This window comes from Macrotis lagotis, chromosome 1, assembly GCF_037893015.1.
Source record: "Macrotis lagotis isolate mMagLag1 chromosome 1, bilby.v1.9.chrom.fasta, whole genome shotgun sequence".
Lineage (NCBI taxonomy): Eukaryota > Metazoa > Chordata > Mammalia > Peramelemorphia > Peramelidae > Macrotis > Macrotis lagotis.
The window spans coordinates 411,557,013-411,575,635 of NC_133658.1; the positions used below are offsets into that span (position 1 = coordinate 411,557,013).

Sequence of the window (18,623 nt, forward strand, 5' to 3'; positions counted from 1 at the left end):
ATCATATGGTTCCAGTTGCATCTGGGGAAGGGGAAGCAGTCCTGGGAGGAAGCAGAAATTTTATAGATACAGCAAGATAATTAGGCTAACAAAGGTGTTTTGTTAATCTTAGACAAATTTATGGCATATCTGTGACCCCCAGAGTCAAGTATTTGGGTCCTGTCAGATTATTTTCAGACCCAAAGGTGCCTAGCCAAAGTTATATTTCTGAGGAGTTTCTTGGGGCCCAGAAAGGTGTCAAGGACTCCTTCTATACAAGGATTACACAAATATTGATATTGTACTTCAGTATTGTAAATTTGAAACTATCTAACATTAAACAGACTGATGTCAGATTACTATATTTTATGAACATAGTAATATAATCTAATAATAATACCATCTGCTAGAAATGTTTCCTGATAGAATAAAGTATTTGAAACATTCTTAATAGGAAATGGTTACTAATTTAATAGTACCTACATATGATAAATAACATTAGAAAAACATACCTATAAGGTATGTTATTTGATTTTGAATCTTAAAAATAAAACAACTTTCAATTCATTCAAATGACTTCCTTATGCCTAAAAATGGAGACATTTAAAGGTGTCCATTTCACTCAGTATTCAGCCAAATATTAAGCATCTATACTATGCTAAATTCCAAGAGAAATTTAAAGATAATTAAGATATAATCTCTGCTCTCAAAGAATTTTCAATGTAGTTGGTAGATATAAGGCATGCACACAGATATACATTCACATTTGTATGTGAATAAGAATGCACATGTGCTAGGCATAATGCCATAGGTTGGATATGATACAATGTAGGCATAGTAGAGGCCTTATGCAAAAAATATATAATTTAATACTAGAAAGCTTCAGGGGAATTATCCTGCATATTCCACTTTTGATGTGGAGGATAACTGAATTCTAAGATCCCAGGAGTTGAAGCAAGAAAGAAAGGAAATGAAAGGTAAGTTCCATCTCTTCAGGCAGAGCACACACAGAGAGACAAGGGGTGGGACGTGGAGTGAAAAAGAGAGAGAGTGAGCATTGTAGCTGAGCAATCCCCTGACCCAGTTCCTTTTCTTCTACCCATTCCACTGGGGCCCCCTTATATTCAATTCTATTTTTCAAAAATTCTTTCACTATACCTTTAATTTTTAAAATACCATTATCTTATTATTTAATTTTGTTATCTCTTATACTTTATTTTTCTTCCTTAAGGATATGATTTCTCTCTCATCACATTCAACTTAGATCAAAGTATACCATGGAAACAATGTAAAGACTAACAGACTGCCTTCTGTAGGGAGTGGGGTGAGGAAAGCAAGATTGGGGGGGGGGGGTTGTAAAATTCAAAATAAGTAAAATCTTTCTAAAAAGTAAAAATTCTTGCTCTCTCTCTCTTCAGGTGTCCTCGTGCAAGTGACATTGTCTTCAAACCCCAAGTAGCAATCCCTGAAGCACCTTCAAGATGCCCAGGGAAGACAGGGCTACCTGGAAATCCAATTATTTTCTCAAGATCATCCAACTTTTGGATGATTATCCAAAATGCTTCATTGTGGGAGCAGACAATGTGGGCTCCAAGAAGATGCAGCAGATCTGGATGTCCCTCCATGGGAAGGCCATAGTGCTGATGGGGGAAAAAACACTATGATACGCAAAGTCATTTGTGGGCATCTGGAGAATAACCCTGCCCTGGAGAAACTGCTGCCTCATATTCACAGGAATGTGGGCTTTGTGTTCACCAAGGAAGACCTGACTGAGATTAGGGATATGCTTCTGGCCAATGAGGTGCTAGCTTCTGCCCACGCTGGCACCATCACCCCATGTGATGTCACAGTGCCAGCCCAGAACACTGGTCTGGGTCCTGAGAAGACTTCCTTCTCCCAGGCTTTGGGTATCACCACCAAGATTTCCAGGGGCACCATTGAAATTTTGAGTGTTGTGCAGCTGATTAAGACTGGAGACAAAGTGGGCATCAGCAAGGCCACCTTGTTGAACATGCTGAATATCTCCCCGTTTTCCTTTGGGCTGATCATCCAGCAAGTGTTTGACAATGGCAGCATCTATAACCCTGAAGTACTGGGCATCACAGAGGAGACCTTGCACCTTCGCTTCTTAGAGGGTGTCCATAATGTTGCCAGCGTCTCTCTGCAGATTGGCTACCCAGCTGTTGCATCAGTGCCCTACTCTATCATCAATGGGTACAAGCAGGTCTTGGCTGTAGCTGTGGAGACTGAATACAGTTCCACTTGCTGAAAAGGTGAAAGCTTTCCTGGCCAACCCTTCAGCCTTTGCAGTGGCTGCCCCTGTGACTGCAGCTCCAGCTGCTGCTGCACCAGCTGCTGCCACTCCAGCCAAGGTGGAAGCCAAGGAAGAGTCAGAAGAGTCAGATGAAGATATGGGATTTGGTCTGTTTGATTAGCCAACAGGATACAACTATTTTGCCAGTTTATTTGTGGAACAAAGAAATAAAAATGCTCATTATCTCTGAAAATAAAATAAAATAAAAAAATAAAAATTCTTCTTTGTCCTTGATTTCCTCCCTTTAGTCTTCCTCACACATCTTTTGGCAATCATAGAAACTTGTAAAGGACTTCTCAAAACTTGGGTGTTTTGTTGCCAGTCATATTTAAAGGTGAAAAGTATATATATATATATATATATATATATATATATATATATATATATATATATATGTATATATATATATGTATACATATATATATATAACAAAGGATATGAGATGGAGGACAATACTTCTTAACAGCTTTCTCCAGATTTTTTGGTTATGGGTAGCCAGTGACTCAGAGGTCTATAGTCAGGAAAGACCTAAGTTCAAATTCAGCCTCACACTTACCAGCTATGTAACCCAGGGCATGTTATTTAACCTCCATTGGCAAAAAGCAGCTTCACCCATAATAAGTTCTTTTCCCTTCCTCTTCTTTATCATACTTATTCATTTGAATGGGAGCTCCAAGGATGCTGGCAAGTTGAAGAAAGCCAACATTCACACGTCCAGGAGGGTACTAATAAATGTTTAATTATGACTCTTGGGAGAAAATTATGTACACACATTTTCTAAGTTTAATCTGTACTATTACCATTTCCTCCAACACTGTCTTAAATTTATACAACAAACAATAAACTCAGCCCTGATCTGTAACATTTGATGTTAGTGTAAATTCTTACAATGAACATGAAAAGTCATCTCTCTTGATCTGAAATACTATGGCTCTAGTACCTAACCCTGCCCCCACTTAATGTTTCTGTCTTTGCATAATTCAAATAAAGGCAATGAAACTCTCTCCTTTGAGGGGAAATAAAAGGTTAGCAATCAGAAATAAATTAGTCTTTCTATTCCTAGATTAGAGTGAGAAAAGTGTGAGGAAATTAAAGAGCAGATTAAAAGTCTGTGGGTTATAACTAGTTGACTGGCTAGTCACTGCTGAGACCATTGAGCCTGCTCTCAGGTATTCAGTCCATGAAAGTGAGTCCAAGTTGAGAAATTGATCCAGAGTGGGTACTGCAAATGGAGTGAGAAAAAAAGAGAGAGGATGCCAGGAGTGAAAGCAGGAGCAACAAACAGGAAAGAAAAATACTTGGGAGCAGGGGTTTATTGCCTTCATATTGTATCAGAGAGATACAATATAAAGAATTGGAGGACTCTACAGACACTCTGACTTTATCATTAGAAATTAGTAACACTTGAAATTAGTGAACTGTGGGCAATAGAACCATAATAATCCGCTGGAAGTTGAGAATGTGAGAGAAAAACCAACACTTATCACCTCTTTTAAATGGAAAGGAATCATGGCCTCAAATAGAATATATGGAGCAGGACTTCCACTATGAGGCTAAAAATGACTAAATGACTCTGAGAATTCATATAAATATATACATATATGTGCATATAAATACAAATATTTATGCATACATACACATACATATATGCACTATATACATATATATGTATATTTATTTACATTTATATCTTTGAGACTAATGATTCCTCAATAGAGATTTTTGTTTGCTTACTTCCTTCTAGTAAAACTACATGCTTCCAAGTAGGGAACCAGTCTCAGTATTCCTGGTGAGCAACATGCATGTTTATTGTTTCCTGGGTAGGTCCTATGCACTAAAGAAGTGAATAAATTCCCCAAAGTGTTCCTAAGTCCTACATTTCATGAGAGGATACATGACAGAAAGAGTATTAACAGGGAACATCATCTGGGATTGATAAATGGATTCTCAGTTGTTGAAGGACTAGTAGATTAAGGTAAATACAGATTTCCACAGAGCATTATTGGCTTTGAAAATGCCATTAGGCTATGATTAAGACACCACTGAAATGATCATTCAAATTTCTGGAGTCCCTGGGAAAATCTAGAAAACTGGATTCAATGAGGAAGACTATGTGAATAATGTCCTTTGTGTTTTCTGAAGCAGTGGAGACTTCCTTTCCAAATGGGATGTGATCATTTTACTCCAGACATTAAGTATTTTAAAAACCTGACTACCATAGGGGGAAGAGGAATCAATATCATATATAGTAGAAATAATTAAAATGGAAGTGATCCTTCAACTTCCAAATCTTTTAATTCATTAATCTTGATTTCCCAAATTTCCTTCAAAACTCAGGGAAAATGCTACCACTTGTTGATTCTTCATGTTGTTAGTGCCTGAATCTCTTAATTAATGTGAATGTATTTTATAGAGAAAGCAGTTAGGTGGAACAATAGATGGCACACTGGGTTTAGAATTAGGACAACTCATCTTCATGAGTTCAAATCTGACCTCAGACATTTACTAGCTATGTGACGCAGGGCAAGTCATAAGTTTCTCATCTGTAAGTGAGCTGGAGAAAGAAATGGCAAACCACTCCAATTATCTTTCCCAAGAAAACAAAAAAAAAATTAGTCACAGAGTCATATATGACTGAAACAACTCAACAAATTTTATTTATTTTTATGGACCATAAGTTGCCTTTCCTGCGTCCAGATAACCACATGGTGTGAACCAACATTTGGGTGTGTCAGAAATGATTAATTCTATATCTGCTTCTAGTATGTGGTGACTCAAGGCTAAAAGAATAGGAATTTTGCTATGCTAAAATATATTCTGGCTTGTTTCTTGGTCTTGCTAAGCTAGCAGCAAGGGTTCTATATCAGTTAAAAGAAACAACTTCTGGTTGTTTCTCTCTTTTTTATTTATCAGGGTGAGTAGAGTTCTCTCACTGGTTCTACAATAGAGACCTTTGTAGTATTTTGTCCCCACTCCCATGCGATCCCACAGGTAGGTGAATTTCTACTTGCTACTAGATACCTTTTCTATTTTGTGCTTTCTTTCCTCATTAGGTGACTGAACATTGTTCTTAAAGTAGATTCATCAAGGCCTGGTTACAACTTCATGAGCTCAAGAGAATTGGAGGTCCTGGGTTCATTAAGTGGAGTTTGCAAGTGGGAAAGAAAACTTTTGCATCAGAGAACAGAACCACCAACAAGAGAAGAAATCCAAGTCCCTGATATACCTTGCAAGAAGATACAGATTTTGAGACTTGCTAGAGTCAAGATGAAATGTAAAATGACTAGTCATCACTACTGAATATTACTTCAATTAAAATGTTTATCAGTTTCCTGGAAGGCTATAATAATAATCATCAGTTAAAATACTGAACCCTATTTTAAATTGTTCTATCAATGTGTGCTGTGAGTCTTTTGATTCTATTAGTATTATTTTAGTTAAAAGTAAATAACCACCCCATACCTGACCCATCTCTTAAATTAAATACTTTTTTTTAACTCTCCAATTTGGAGAGATCTAAATATGAAATGCAACCTAAGCCTTAAGCAATTTATTCCTGGGGCACCATAATACAATGAGTCAAAAAAAATGTGAGAAAAGAGAGTCTACCTTCATCCATCATTAGCAGTCATACTCCCCAAGAACTGAACCTGGGCCAGACTGACTATGTTAGACTAGAGTAGAGAGATCTCTCAAAGGAAAAGAATAGGCGCAGTGCCCCAGGTCTTTGGGTCATAAGTGTTTCCTTTAATTTTAGATATGTATATCTAAACAAGATACAAATAATTTTAGATATGTATATCTAAAATTATTTGTATCTTGTTTCCCCTATAGAATGTAAGTTCTTCAAGGACAGACTTTCATTTTTGTTGATGCATTACTAGGGACTAGCATAGTGCCTGGAATATATCAGATGAATGAATATGGTCAAATAACTACATATATTGGCACAAGTCTTTAGAATAACTACACTCTGAAAGGATTCCCTATAAGAAGTTGCTATGTTGCTATTAATCTCATGAGATGGTGCTACCCTATGTGTAGAGGAAAAATGTGAAACCTGGCTATTCATGGAATGTTATAAGAATATCAGGGTTCAGGAGGGGAAAAAGTGAAAATAACTACTGGAAAATCCAGAAAGTCTTTAATTTGATGTGTTACACAGACTATGAATGAAAAACACATCTCTTACAGTGCAAATACTCACATTGTATAATCTCCTTGAGTGTCTGGAAATGACTGATGAAGCTCACATCAATTTATTTATAAATCAAAGAAGAAAAAAAAATCAAGCTCTATATTGAAGTCAGAAATGAATTACAAAATAAAGACTGTTATGTCAGAATGGTAAAGTGTTCATGAGTAAGTCAAACTAACTTCCCACCTCAAATCAATTCCAAAATAATAATAAAGAAAAGTATGAAGAGGAACCAAACCCCCAATGAAAACTGAAGAAATGAGCAAATAAGAAAAAAGACTCCAAATTGATGGAGAGTAAAGGGAAGGGAAGGTTCTGGGTTAGTCCTGGACCTGTGATTTCATCATTGGTGTAGGGAACTCCAGTGAAGGGATTCTCTATACCAAATCAAATGAGAAACTGTTATCCAACTTATAAGCATAGAGGCACATGAAATGTTAAGAAGGTAAGTAGGGGAGTGGCTAGGTGATGCAATGGATACAGTACCAGCCCTGGAGTCAGAAGGACCTGATTTCAAATCCAACCTCAGACAATTTACTAGCTGTGTGACCTTGGGCAAGTCACTTAGCCCTACTGCCTTGCAAAAAAAAAAAAGTTAAGTGACTTGCTAAGGATCACACAGCTAATATTTGTCCAAGGCAAGTTTTGAAACCAGATCTTCCAGACTCTTGAGAATGGAACTCTATACACTACACCACAATGTTCATAGGATCTGAATACAGTTTTAACCTACATGAGTTTCCACATGTAATAGTCATATGAACTTGTACTAATTATAGAACTCCCACTTGTAACATATGACTCTCCACATGTGAAAATGAGTTCCCACATGTGAAAATGGGCTCCCACATGTGGAAAAAAGTTGTTGGTCCCCCAGAAAAATAGAAACAAAACTCTCATTTTTCTATTTTTTCTTTTTTTTAAATTTATTTTATATTCTCATTTTGTACGAATGGTTTTTTTACATTAATAAAATATTCTTGTTTACAAGTAAACAAAATACCCCTCCCTCCATGAATATAGATAGACTTGCTTGGGTGAAAGAAGTAAAGGGGAGAGAAAAAAAATTAAAATAAAAAAAATAATAGTAATAATTGTAGGTATGGCCAAGTGGCGCAATGGACGAAGCACCAGCCCTGGAGCCACGAGCACCCGAGCCCATATCCAGCCTCGTAAACCCAACAATCACCCAGCCATGCAAAACTCTCATTTTTAAGAAAGGTTCCTCCTTGTGAAGTACAATATTAACATTTATGAAATCCCTGTATAGAAGGAGTCCTTGACCTTTCTGGGCCCCGAGAAACTCCTCAGAAATATAACTTTGGCTAGGTGACTTTGGGTCTGAAAATAATCTGACAGGACCCAAATGCTTGACTCTGGGGGTCACAGATATACCATAAATTTGTCTAAGATTCACAAAGAAACCTTGTTAGTCTAATTATCTTGCTGTATCTGTAAAATTCCTGCTTCCTCCCAGGACTGTCTCCCCTTCCTCAGATGCAACTGGAACCATAAGATAGTAAATTGCACTCCCTCAAACCTGTGGGAAGCCCATGAATATATGACTCCCTCCATCTCAGGAATCATGTTCAGACATAACACACATAACCCTGACCCTTTCCCACTCTATATATAGCCCCCTATCTATACTGAACCATATGTTTATATATGTTTGTAATAGTATAACAAGAAAATATACCTAACTGCTGTCTTTGCTTCTGTATCCTACTTGCTTTCAGTACCTCCCCTGCCTCAAAACACTATAAAAACCCTATCCCCTGAACACTCAGGAACTGTCTGATATGGGGATACCATCCCCAGACAGTCCCCGGGAAATTAAAGATCTCCAAATTTATCAAATTTTGGTCTCTGTCTTGCTCTTTGGGTTCAGTACTTGTAAGTATAGAATCCCACTTCCAAAGTAAGTTTGGACTGAGTTCAATTGGGAATATACTCTCACTCATCTCTCTCTCTCTCTCTCTCTCTCTCTCTCTCTCTCTCTCTCTCTCTCATTCTCACTCTCAATTTTTTGTAAAATTTTGAGTTCCACATTTTTCTGCCTCCCTCCTTTCCCTCCCCCTTTCATGACAAGTAATCTGATATAGGTTATACATGTACAACAATGTTTAACATATTTCTATATTAGTCATGCTGTGAAAGCAGAATCAGAACAAAGGAAAAACCATAAGAAATAAAATAAATAAAACAAAATTTTAAAAGTAAAAATAGTATGCTTTAGTCTGCATTCCAGTTCCATAGGTCTTTCTCTGGATGTATATGGTATTTTCCATCTCAAGTCTTTTAGAACTGTCTTTGATCACTGTATCACTGAGAGCTAAGTCTTATCATAACTGATCATCGTACATTGTTGCTGTTAAGTTTTACAATGTTCTCCTGGGTCTGTTCACATCACTCAGCAATAGTTCATGTAAGACTTTCCAGGTTTTTCTGAAATCAACCTACTCATAATTTTTTACAGAACAATAATATTCCACCAGAGAATGTGAATTACTTAAGGACTGTAATAAATAATAAATGCTTGTTTGCTAACTGTTAATTAATGGTGGTTCTGGGTATAAGAATGATACTTTAAGTGTAAGATCTGATAAGAAACTGAATTTACTCCTAGAAATGACTCCAGCATCAAGGGTAATTGAACAAGGTAATACTACACCCAAGTAGTTTTGCTATCCAATAAAAAGTGGCAGTATTAAGTGCCTTGGGAAACTATAATCCAAAGTCCTAGAAACTTCAATGTCAAATTTTCCAAGTTTCATCTCATTTGGGGAATTTTAGCTCCATGAACTGTTTTTACTTAATGGAGTTTCTATAAGTTGATGATACATGTATAACTCTTGGTTCAAAGGGCCAATTGTATAGAACTCAAGTCTGCAGCAGTGAGGAAAAAGTGCAATAATGCTCCAGGGTTATATGTATGCACTTTTCTCCTGTGTATATAGTTTCAGTCCTATTCTCTTCTACACACACCTCATCTCAAAATCCTATTGAAGGAGAGAATTGTTTTCTCTCTATCTTTAATGACAAAATATCTCTCTTCCAGTATCACCTCATTATAAAACACATTAGTACAAGTGGATTTTTTAGTCTTTCTTATCAGGCCAATTAAAAGAAAAAAAAAAATTCAAAGGGTTAACAGTTTGAGAAAATAAGTAAATAACAGCTTCTTTTGGCTAGTAACCCAGGAAGAATAGATTACTAGTCTTTTCTTTCTCCTATTGTCCTTACTGGACAAAAAGAGAAACAGAAGTTATCATCCAACTTAAAAGATAGTAGTAGGAGATCTTGTACTAAACCCCCCTTTAACATGAAGGGGAAAGAAGCAATGAGTAAAGACTTCCCTGATCATGCAGTCTCACCCAACATGTCCAATGACTCTGGTGGAAGGTGGTACTTTAGGAAAGATAATGCTTCATCTCTCTATTGAGGAAATATTTTTGGAAAAAAGCAGTACTTTTAAGACAGATTTTAAGGTTTAATGTTTTAAAATAATTAGTAAGATTTAAAATTTATAATGTAGAATAAAATAGAAATCTGGGATCTATCTTTGGTCCAGGGAGAATAAGGTAGTTATTTATACATTAATGCAAGGAAAAATCAAAGAGGTTGTAGAATATATTGTATTGATAAAAGGGAAGGGAAGAAATATAATAACATCTAATGGAAGAAAACCAAACAATCATTATAGGCTCAAATGTTAATAAGATGAATTTACCAATTAAAAAGAAGCTAGTTTGCAAAATAAATTAGAAAACAAAACTCAACATTTTACTTTTGCAAGGAAACTATCTAAAACTTAGAATCTCAGGCAGATTCAAAAGTGAAAAGGTGGATATTAATTTGAGAATAGCTAACCAAATTGTGTGCATAAACGTAATGGAATTTTACCAAGCCAAAAAAAAGGAATGAAGATAAATTCATAGAAGCATGGAGAGACATAATAATTAATAAAAAGTGAAATATGTAGAACCCAGAAAACAATATCCACAGTAATCACCATAATCTACATAGAAAGAACAAATTTTTGCCCTTTCAACAACTTAACTCCAAAAAAAGGGATGAAAAACTGAGTTTCCTTCCTTCTTTTTGGCAAAAAGTAGATCTGAAGTAAAGAAATATTAAATCTAGTATTAGACTTAGTTAATGATGTGTTGATCACTTTTAGTGAACTGCTTTGTTTTTCAGTTAGGGGACCTTGGCTATTATAGTTGGAACAAAAATGAGGTTTTTTAATTGATGCTTGGAGAAGTGGAAATTCTCTAATTGTTCTGCTTTTAAATCACACTCCATATGTACAAACTTTGTTGTTAATTTTGATTTTTCTTTTTCTCACTGATTTTTTGCCTTTTGCAAATTGGTATGCTACTTTTTATATGAAATAATAGCACTTTCATAACTAAACATTCAACCCATAGAAGCCAAAGTGCTCTAGTTTCCTTTTGGAACACCATGTGTGCTTTGTGTGCTTTGCAAAATTTCTTGAACTCATTGTGAAATTTTCCTACAGGGTCATCAGAGATGAAAAGGTCACATTTCTAAGGACAATTTCCCTTCTTCATGTCAATCTAATAATCTGGTTTGGTTTTTTTTTTGATTGAAGAATACACAATTATTCAGTATCTTCTAATTTCCCCTTTTCTTTCTTTGTAATTCTTTTAGAAGCTCAGATGATTGCAACTAGATTTAGAGATGCATTACTTAAATTTGCAAAACAATTCTGTTCAACAAAATCATTTATTCAGAATGGTTCAGATGGGCAAATGAATCTCTCTCTGCTGAAATTAAATACTGATCTTTTCCAAAAATATTTCCTCAATAGATGAAGCATTGTCTTTCCTAAGGTATTACCTTCCACCAAGAGCCATGTTCTTTTAGTAAAAAGGAACCTTTTTTTAAATAAGGTTAAAAGCTAAAAGGCCAGACATTCTAAGGTAGATTTCTCAAGTTAAAGATCAAATTCATATGCTTCAGTGCTAATGTAATTTGTTTTTGTTTTTTAGATTTTTGCAAGGCAAACGGGTTAAGTGGCTTGCCAAGGCCACACAGCTAGGTAAATATTAAGTGTCTGAGACCGGATTTGAACCCAGGTACTCCTGACTCCAGGGCCAGTGCTTTATCCACTACGCCACCTAGCCGCCTACTGATGTAATTTGGAAGTCACTTTGATTTCCAAATTAAGTCTGTCCTAAATAGAATCCAACTTCCAAAAGTCAAAATGAAAATCAACCCCAATCAGATATCTACAATCACATTTTAATCAATTACACTTTCATATAAGACAAAAAAAAAAAAAAGATGGGACCCTCCTACATCAGTACCTGTATAAAGAAAGTACTTAATAAATAGCCTTTGAAACCCACCCACTACTGGCCTTGTCATCTGAGAAGCTAGATGGGAGTGTGGGGGAGGTGGAAAACAATGCAATCCAATAAGAGCTGAAAGTGGACAAACTGTTATATTCAGAAGAAAGACTGCTTTAAGGAGCACAATCTCTTTGTACCAAAGAGAAGTCTAACTTTGGCTTAAGGCACTGATTATTAGACTTCAGCAAAGAGCTACTTCAGGAGAAATTCATAAGGATTCCACAAAGGCAGAAAATTATTCCCATTCAAACAGGACTTATGAATTACACCTCTGATATATATACTTTCTAAGTTTGAGCTAATTTTCCCTGGCACTTTTTTTGCACATATGGGAGAGTTTACCACAGACTTTGTAGAATAAGGAAGGAATAATTTTGTTACACCTCTTCTTATTATAGTGTCTTAGTAAATATGATTTTTTAAAAATCAGTCTTGATGGATAATCAATATTAAATAAAAATAATCAATATTAAGTAAATCAAATATTAAATAATATTAAATAATTATGAATGACAGCACTAGAAAAACTCCAGTCCTCAGGTTTTTAGGGATTTATTCTTTATCTATCATAATTCACTGATCACCACTGACCTGCAAAATATAACAGGTCTGTGACTAGGCTCCCTATACATATAGTACATGCAGTGCCTATAGGTTTTGCTTAACTGCAATTTTGCTCCACTTATAATGCCTCAAGCTACAGTACCAAAAACTACTTGTTCTTGGCCCTAGTTCCAGTTATCAGTAAATAGAAATGAGATTTGTGACAAAATAAGCTCAACTCATGGTGAATTTTCAGATAATGAAGTTGATGACATAAATGCTACAATTGCAACGCATAAGGCACAAAGTGTTCCTCTTCTGATTCTAGTGATTATGAGTACTTTCATAGGTGACTATTTAAAAAGTAAAGAGCAGGGCAGCTAGGTGGCACAGTGGATAGAGCACCGGCCCTGAAGTCAGAAGTATCTGAGTTCAAATCCAGCCTCAGTCACTTAATAATTACCTAGCTGTGTGGCCTTGGGCAAGCCACTTAACCCCGTTTGCCTTGCAAAAACCTAAAAAAATAAAAATTTAAAAAATTTAAAAAGTAATGAACAATATGTTTGTCAGAACCAATTTCACAATAAAAGAGATGAAAAGCTCCAATGTCTGAAATATAAAGATAGTTCTTCTCAGCAATGGACTGCTATTTTTCAATTAAGGTAATGAAACTTGTAACAACTAAATATTATTTCACTTTCATTTGACTCAGCTACATATTCTACAAACCAAATCATTAAGAAAATTCTCATTTCTTCTTTTTGAATTTATTTAGTGAAATAAATCTTGAAAATAGTCAGGTTTACAAAAGTTGAGGCCTAATGAGTAACAGGTAATACTAACTGTTTCATTAGAATAGATCAATTAGAAAGTTCATTGGTTGGGGAGGCGGATCCAAGATGGCAGAGTGAAGGCAGCATTTCCCAGAAACTCCAAAAGCCAACAAATTATGACTCTAGCCAAAATTTAGAGGGGCAGAAGCCACAGAAGGACTGAGTATTACATTTACCCAGTCCAAGATAATTGAGAAGTTCCATGAGAAAGGTGTGTTTCACCAAGAACAGGGGTTGGAAAAAAGCAGTGGCCACGGTGCAGCTGAGCCCAGCCCAGCCCAGGTATCACTGGCAACAATTTGAAGGAACCTTGAGAGAACTCTGCTACACCAGAATGAGTGTAGAGTGAGGAGCACTGGCCACTGAACCTGCAAGAATGGGGAAAAATCAGCCTGCACCTCCAGAGCACAGCCCACAGATGGTAAAGGGATCAGGGGAGACTGTAGGAATCTCTCTGCTCTCCCTGGGGCAGGACTCTGCTGTTTACCCACACTCAGATCCAGGTTATGGTTTGGCCTTCCATGCTAAAATAGCAGGGCACCTCCTCACAGCTCCAGGGCAGAGTGGAACACCTGTGGTTATCTACATATCAAAGCACAGGCAAGAAAGTATAAGACCTTGGAGGAATAAAGGTTCCAGTGGGGGAAAAAAAACTACAAAGTGGATATTCCAACAACACTCAAAAGCTCAGGAAAACCAGGCACAGGCTGGAGAAACAAGTAAACAGAGAAAAAAAGAGGAATTTGAAGATGAGGAAGTACAAGCTCCTGCATCTAAAGACTCCATGAAAAACAGTAGTTGGGATCAGGCTATGACAGAGCTCAAAAAAGATTTTGAAAATCAAGTAAGGGAGATAGAAAAAAAATTGGGAAAAGAAATGAGAGAGATGCAGAAAAAACATGAAAAAAGAGGTCAACAGTCTAGTCAAGGAGATCCAAAAATAATACTGAAGAAAATAACATGTTTAAAACCAGCATAGGTCAAAAGAATAAAATAGTTCAAAAAGTTATCAAGGAGGGGGCAGCTAGGTGGCACAGTGGATAGAGCACCAGCCCTGGAGTCAGTAGTACCTGAGTTCAAATCTGGCCTCAGACACTTAATAATTACCTAGCTCTGTGGCCCTGGGAAAGCCACTTAAACCCATTTGCCTTGCAAAAAGCTGAAAAAAAAAGTTAAGGAGAAGAATGCTTTAAAAAGCAGAATTGGCAGTGGATAGAGCACCAGCCCTGGAGTCGGGAGTACCTGAATTCAAATCTGGCCTCAGACACTTAATAATTACCTAGCTGTGTGGCCTTGGGCAAGCCACTTTGCCTTGCGGGGGGGACCTAGGGAAAAAAAGCAGAGTTAGCCAGATGAAAAGGAGATAAGAAAGCTCTCTAAGTAAAACAAATCCTTCAGATGTAGAATGAAGCTAAAGTAAGCTGATGACTTTATGAGAAGTCAAGACACAATGCTTCAACACCAAAAGAATGAAAAAGTAGAAGAAAATGTGAAACATCTCATTGAAAAAGCAACTGATCTGGAAAACAGAATCAGGAAAGATAATTTAAAAATTATTGGGATACCTGAAAGCCATATCAGGAAAAGATCCTTGAGCTCATTTTTAAAGAAATCCTACAGGAAAATTGTGCTGATATTCTAGAAGCAGAGGGCAAAATAGAAATTGAGAGAAAACACCAATCTCCCCCAGAAAGAGATCCAAAAAGAAAAAAACCCAACTCCCAAGAAAATTATAGCCAAGTTCCAGAACTCCCAAGTCAAAGAAAAAATATTACAAACCGTCAGAAGGATACAATTCAAATATCCTGAGCTGCAGTCAGGATCTCACAGGACTTAGCAGCAACTACATTAAGGGCTCGTAGGGCTTGGAATATAATATTCCAGAAGGCAAAAGAGCTCAGAATGCAACCAAGAATCAACTACCCAGAAAAACTGAATATCTTCTTCCAGGGGAAAAGGTAGACTTTCAATGAACCAGGGGAATTTCAATTGTTCCTGTTGAAACAAGAGCTAAACAGAAAGTTTGACCTTCAAATATGGGACTCAGGTGAAGCATAGAGAGTAGAGAAGGGTAAAATATGAGGGACTTAATGATGATGAACTGCATGTATTCCTGCCTAGAAAAATGATGCTGATGATACTCATATGAACTTTCTCATTTAATAGAGCAGGTAGAATGAGCTTTTATAGATGAAGCATAGGAGAGAGATGAATTTGAAGATATAATATATTGTAAAAATGGAGTCAATAGCTAAAAGGGAAATGCACCAGGAGTAAGGAAAAGGAGAAGTGGAATAGGCTAAGATATTTCGTATAAGAGTTTTTTTTTTACAATGAACTTTTGCAATGATATGGAAGGGGGGAAGGTGAGGAGGAACGAAGGAACCTTCACTCACATCTGAAATGGCTCAGAGAGGAAATAGCATACACACTCAATAGGGGTATAAACATCTAGAGTAAGGGATGTCAGTGATAGACAAGAGGGTAGATCATAGAAGAGAACAGTCAGATATAGCACATTTTCTTTTTCATTTCTTGCAAGAGGCTGGGATTGGTGGCCTGTCCATAACCATGGGTCTGAGTGGTTGCTGGTCTCAGGGGTGTTTGGCCCCACAGCACATTTTAGAAGAGGGACAGAGTGAAAAGAAAGAGAAAATGTAATATATGGTAGCGGGGAAGAATGGATGGAGGGAATTACAGTCAGCAACAGCAACAGTACAAAAATATGGAAGTAAATTTTATGATGGACTTATCACAAAGATATGATCCACTCAAGACAGAACTGATGGTATCAGAACACAGAATGAAACACTTTTTTTTCTCTTTCCTTTACTTTATTTCTCATGAGGGTCTATATTTTTTGGGGGAGGGAGTATTATGTTTACTCTTAAACAATAATAATTTAGTAATGTATAAAAAAATCACTTGTACAAAAATATTCATAGCAGCTCTGTTTGTGGTAGCAAAGAATTGGAAATTAATGTAAATGTCCTTCAGTTAGGAAATGGCTTAACACAATGCGGTATAGGTATGTAATGGAACACTATTGTTCTATTAAAAGCCAGGAGGGATGGGAATTCAGGGAACCCTGGAAAGATTTGCATGGACTGAGCCAGATGAGCAGAACCAGAGGAACACTGTACAACCTAATAGCAACATGGGAGTGATGATCAACCTTAATGGACTTGCTCATTCCGTTAGTGTAACAATCAGGCACAATACTTTATTTTTCTTCCTTAAGGATATGATTTCTCTCTCATCATACTCAACTCAGATCAATGTATACCATGGAAACAATGTAAAGACTAACAGACTGCCTTCTGTCAGGGGTGGGGGAGGGAAGTAAGATTAGGGGGAAAATTGTAAAAAATTCAAAATAAAATAAAAATAAATTTTCAAAAAAACGAAAAGAAAGTTCATTGGTCTTATTGCTGCCTGTGGTATTATTGGTGAAAGAAATTAAACTTTTTTTTTAAATATCGGAATAGATCCAGAGGGTATCCTTTGTTCAATAAAACTATACCATATAACTGGTTCCAAGATATGAGGTATCTTCACTTTTATCTGAAAACAGAAAGTAAATAAGTTTTTAGGACAAATTTTATCTAAGTCTCTTTGTTCCACTCTGGAATCCATTTTTTGAAATTTATCAGAAATCATTTGTTCCTCAAAGTAACAATAACAGCCTACCTGAAGCTCATGTTGCCACTGTTCAACAAAGGCTACAATATAATTTACAGCCATTATTTTATATCCCTTGATCTTTCCTTGAGACTTGGAAAAAAAGGTATAGTCATTTCAACTATTTCCTCCTTTTAGAACACCTCCTTGTAACAATGGCAAGAAGCAAGCAAACACTTCATACTGAATTTTACTGTTAGTGTTCCTAGGCAACCCTGGTCTACAGTGATGGGGATGCAAGTATAGTTCAGGATTCAAGCCCATTTACTTAAAACTTGAGGTCATCACCACCTTCAGGAGATAAGTAGTATGTTTAATTATCACTTGTCTGGAATTGTGCTTGCTCACTATATTAATCAAAGTGCTTCAGTCTTTCAAAGTTGTTTGGCTTTATGGCATTGTTGTTATTGTATAAATTATTCCTCTAGTTCCAGCAAGTGGAATTTTAAGTCATTTGAGAATTAGGGAATTCAGCAGTAGGTCTAACTGAAGCAAAGAAGTTTGTTTTATTTCCAGCATAATGAAAGGTTTTGTACTAGTGCTATAATAGCTGATAGTTCCAAAGAAAAGTAAAAACACCCAGCTTTGGGATGAAGGAGGGCAAGTCTTTGCCTCCTCAGACTTGAGGAGTTCCTGCCAGGGGCACAATGGAGCTAACTCAAACCAGCTCAGAAAAAAAATCTATGGTTTCATTTTCAATGTGACAAAACAGCAAATGCTACAAAACTGGATTTATTTTACCATTTTGTTTCAATGATAAAATGATGAAGAAAATGTTAATAATGGAAATAAAACTTAAAAGTGTGACAAAAATACATGTTTCACAGTTAGTTATTTTACAGTTAGTTTCACACCCCCTAGTTCCTTCCCCCCTCCCCCCTACAAAAGATTGGATTTGAGCATATCTCCATGGAAAAACCAAAAGGGAAATAAGGATAGTCAATACTTATCAGAATCAGAACTCTAAACTGCTGTCCTTACTCTGGGTTTGAAAACTGCATAATTACAAACCTGCTTTGATATCTACTACTTTTATTGAATCAGTCATTTGTGCCTCTGATATTTGGGTGTAAGTTGGATGCCATCAGATTTCTAGGACAATATATAAAATGCTGGTCTTCTACTAGGCTAGAGAAATATCTATTTCAGGTTATCTATTTATATTATCCATTATCTATCTCAACAACCCTGGTAAGATTGTCCATTCCCTGTAAATTCCATTCCAATGCCTCCAGGAACCTCTAAGGTCCTCTATTGCTAATCCCAGAATGTATCTCTGACTTCTTATTCCTTATCCCAGAGGTACTGCTACAACTTTCCATTCCTAATATATTAGCTGGTTATTTCCTTTTACCTTACTCTCACACAAACCCAAGCACATTTTACCTCACTTGTATGTAAGGTCAATAACATTGTATGCAAGAACCTCACTCTCAAAAAGACTCAAATGCACACCATACAAGCTCTACCTGATTTACTAACTGTATAACCTTTGCTCAAATCCAGTATTTCTCCAAATAAAGGAGCAAACAAGTTAATAGACTTAGTACTATCATATGATGTTGGACAACAGTGTTTTGTTTTGTTCATAATATATTGGAATCCTTAGAGGGTGACCCAGATGGTTGTGGATTACCTGAAGGAGGTAGGATGATCATATTTCCAGTGCTTCTCTTATAAGATATTAGTCCAAG

General features: G+C 36.4%; 1 pseudogene; it reads left to right on the plus strand.

Moving 5' to 3' along the window:
- Positions 1-1,412: 1,412 nt before the first annotated feature.
- On the plus strand, positions 1,413-2,527 carry LOC141518506 (large ribosomal subunit protein uL10 pseudogene; annotated as a pseudogene).
- Positions 2,528-18,623: the final 16,096 nt, after the last annotated feature.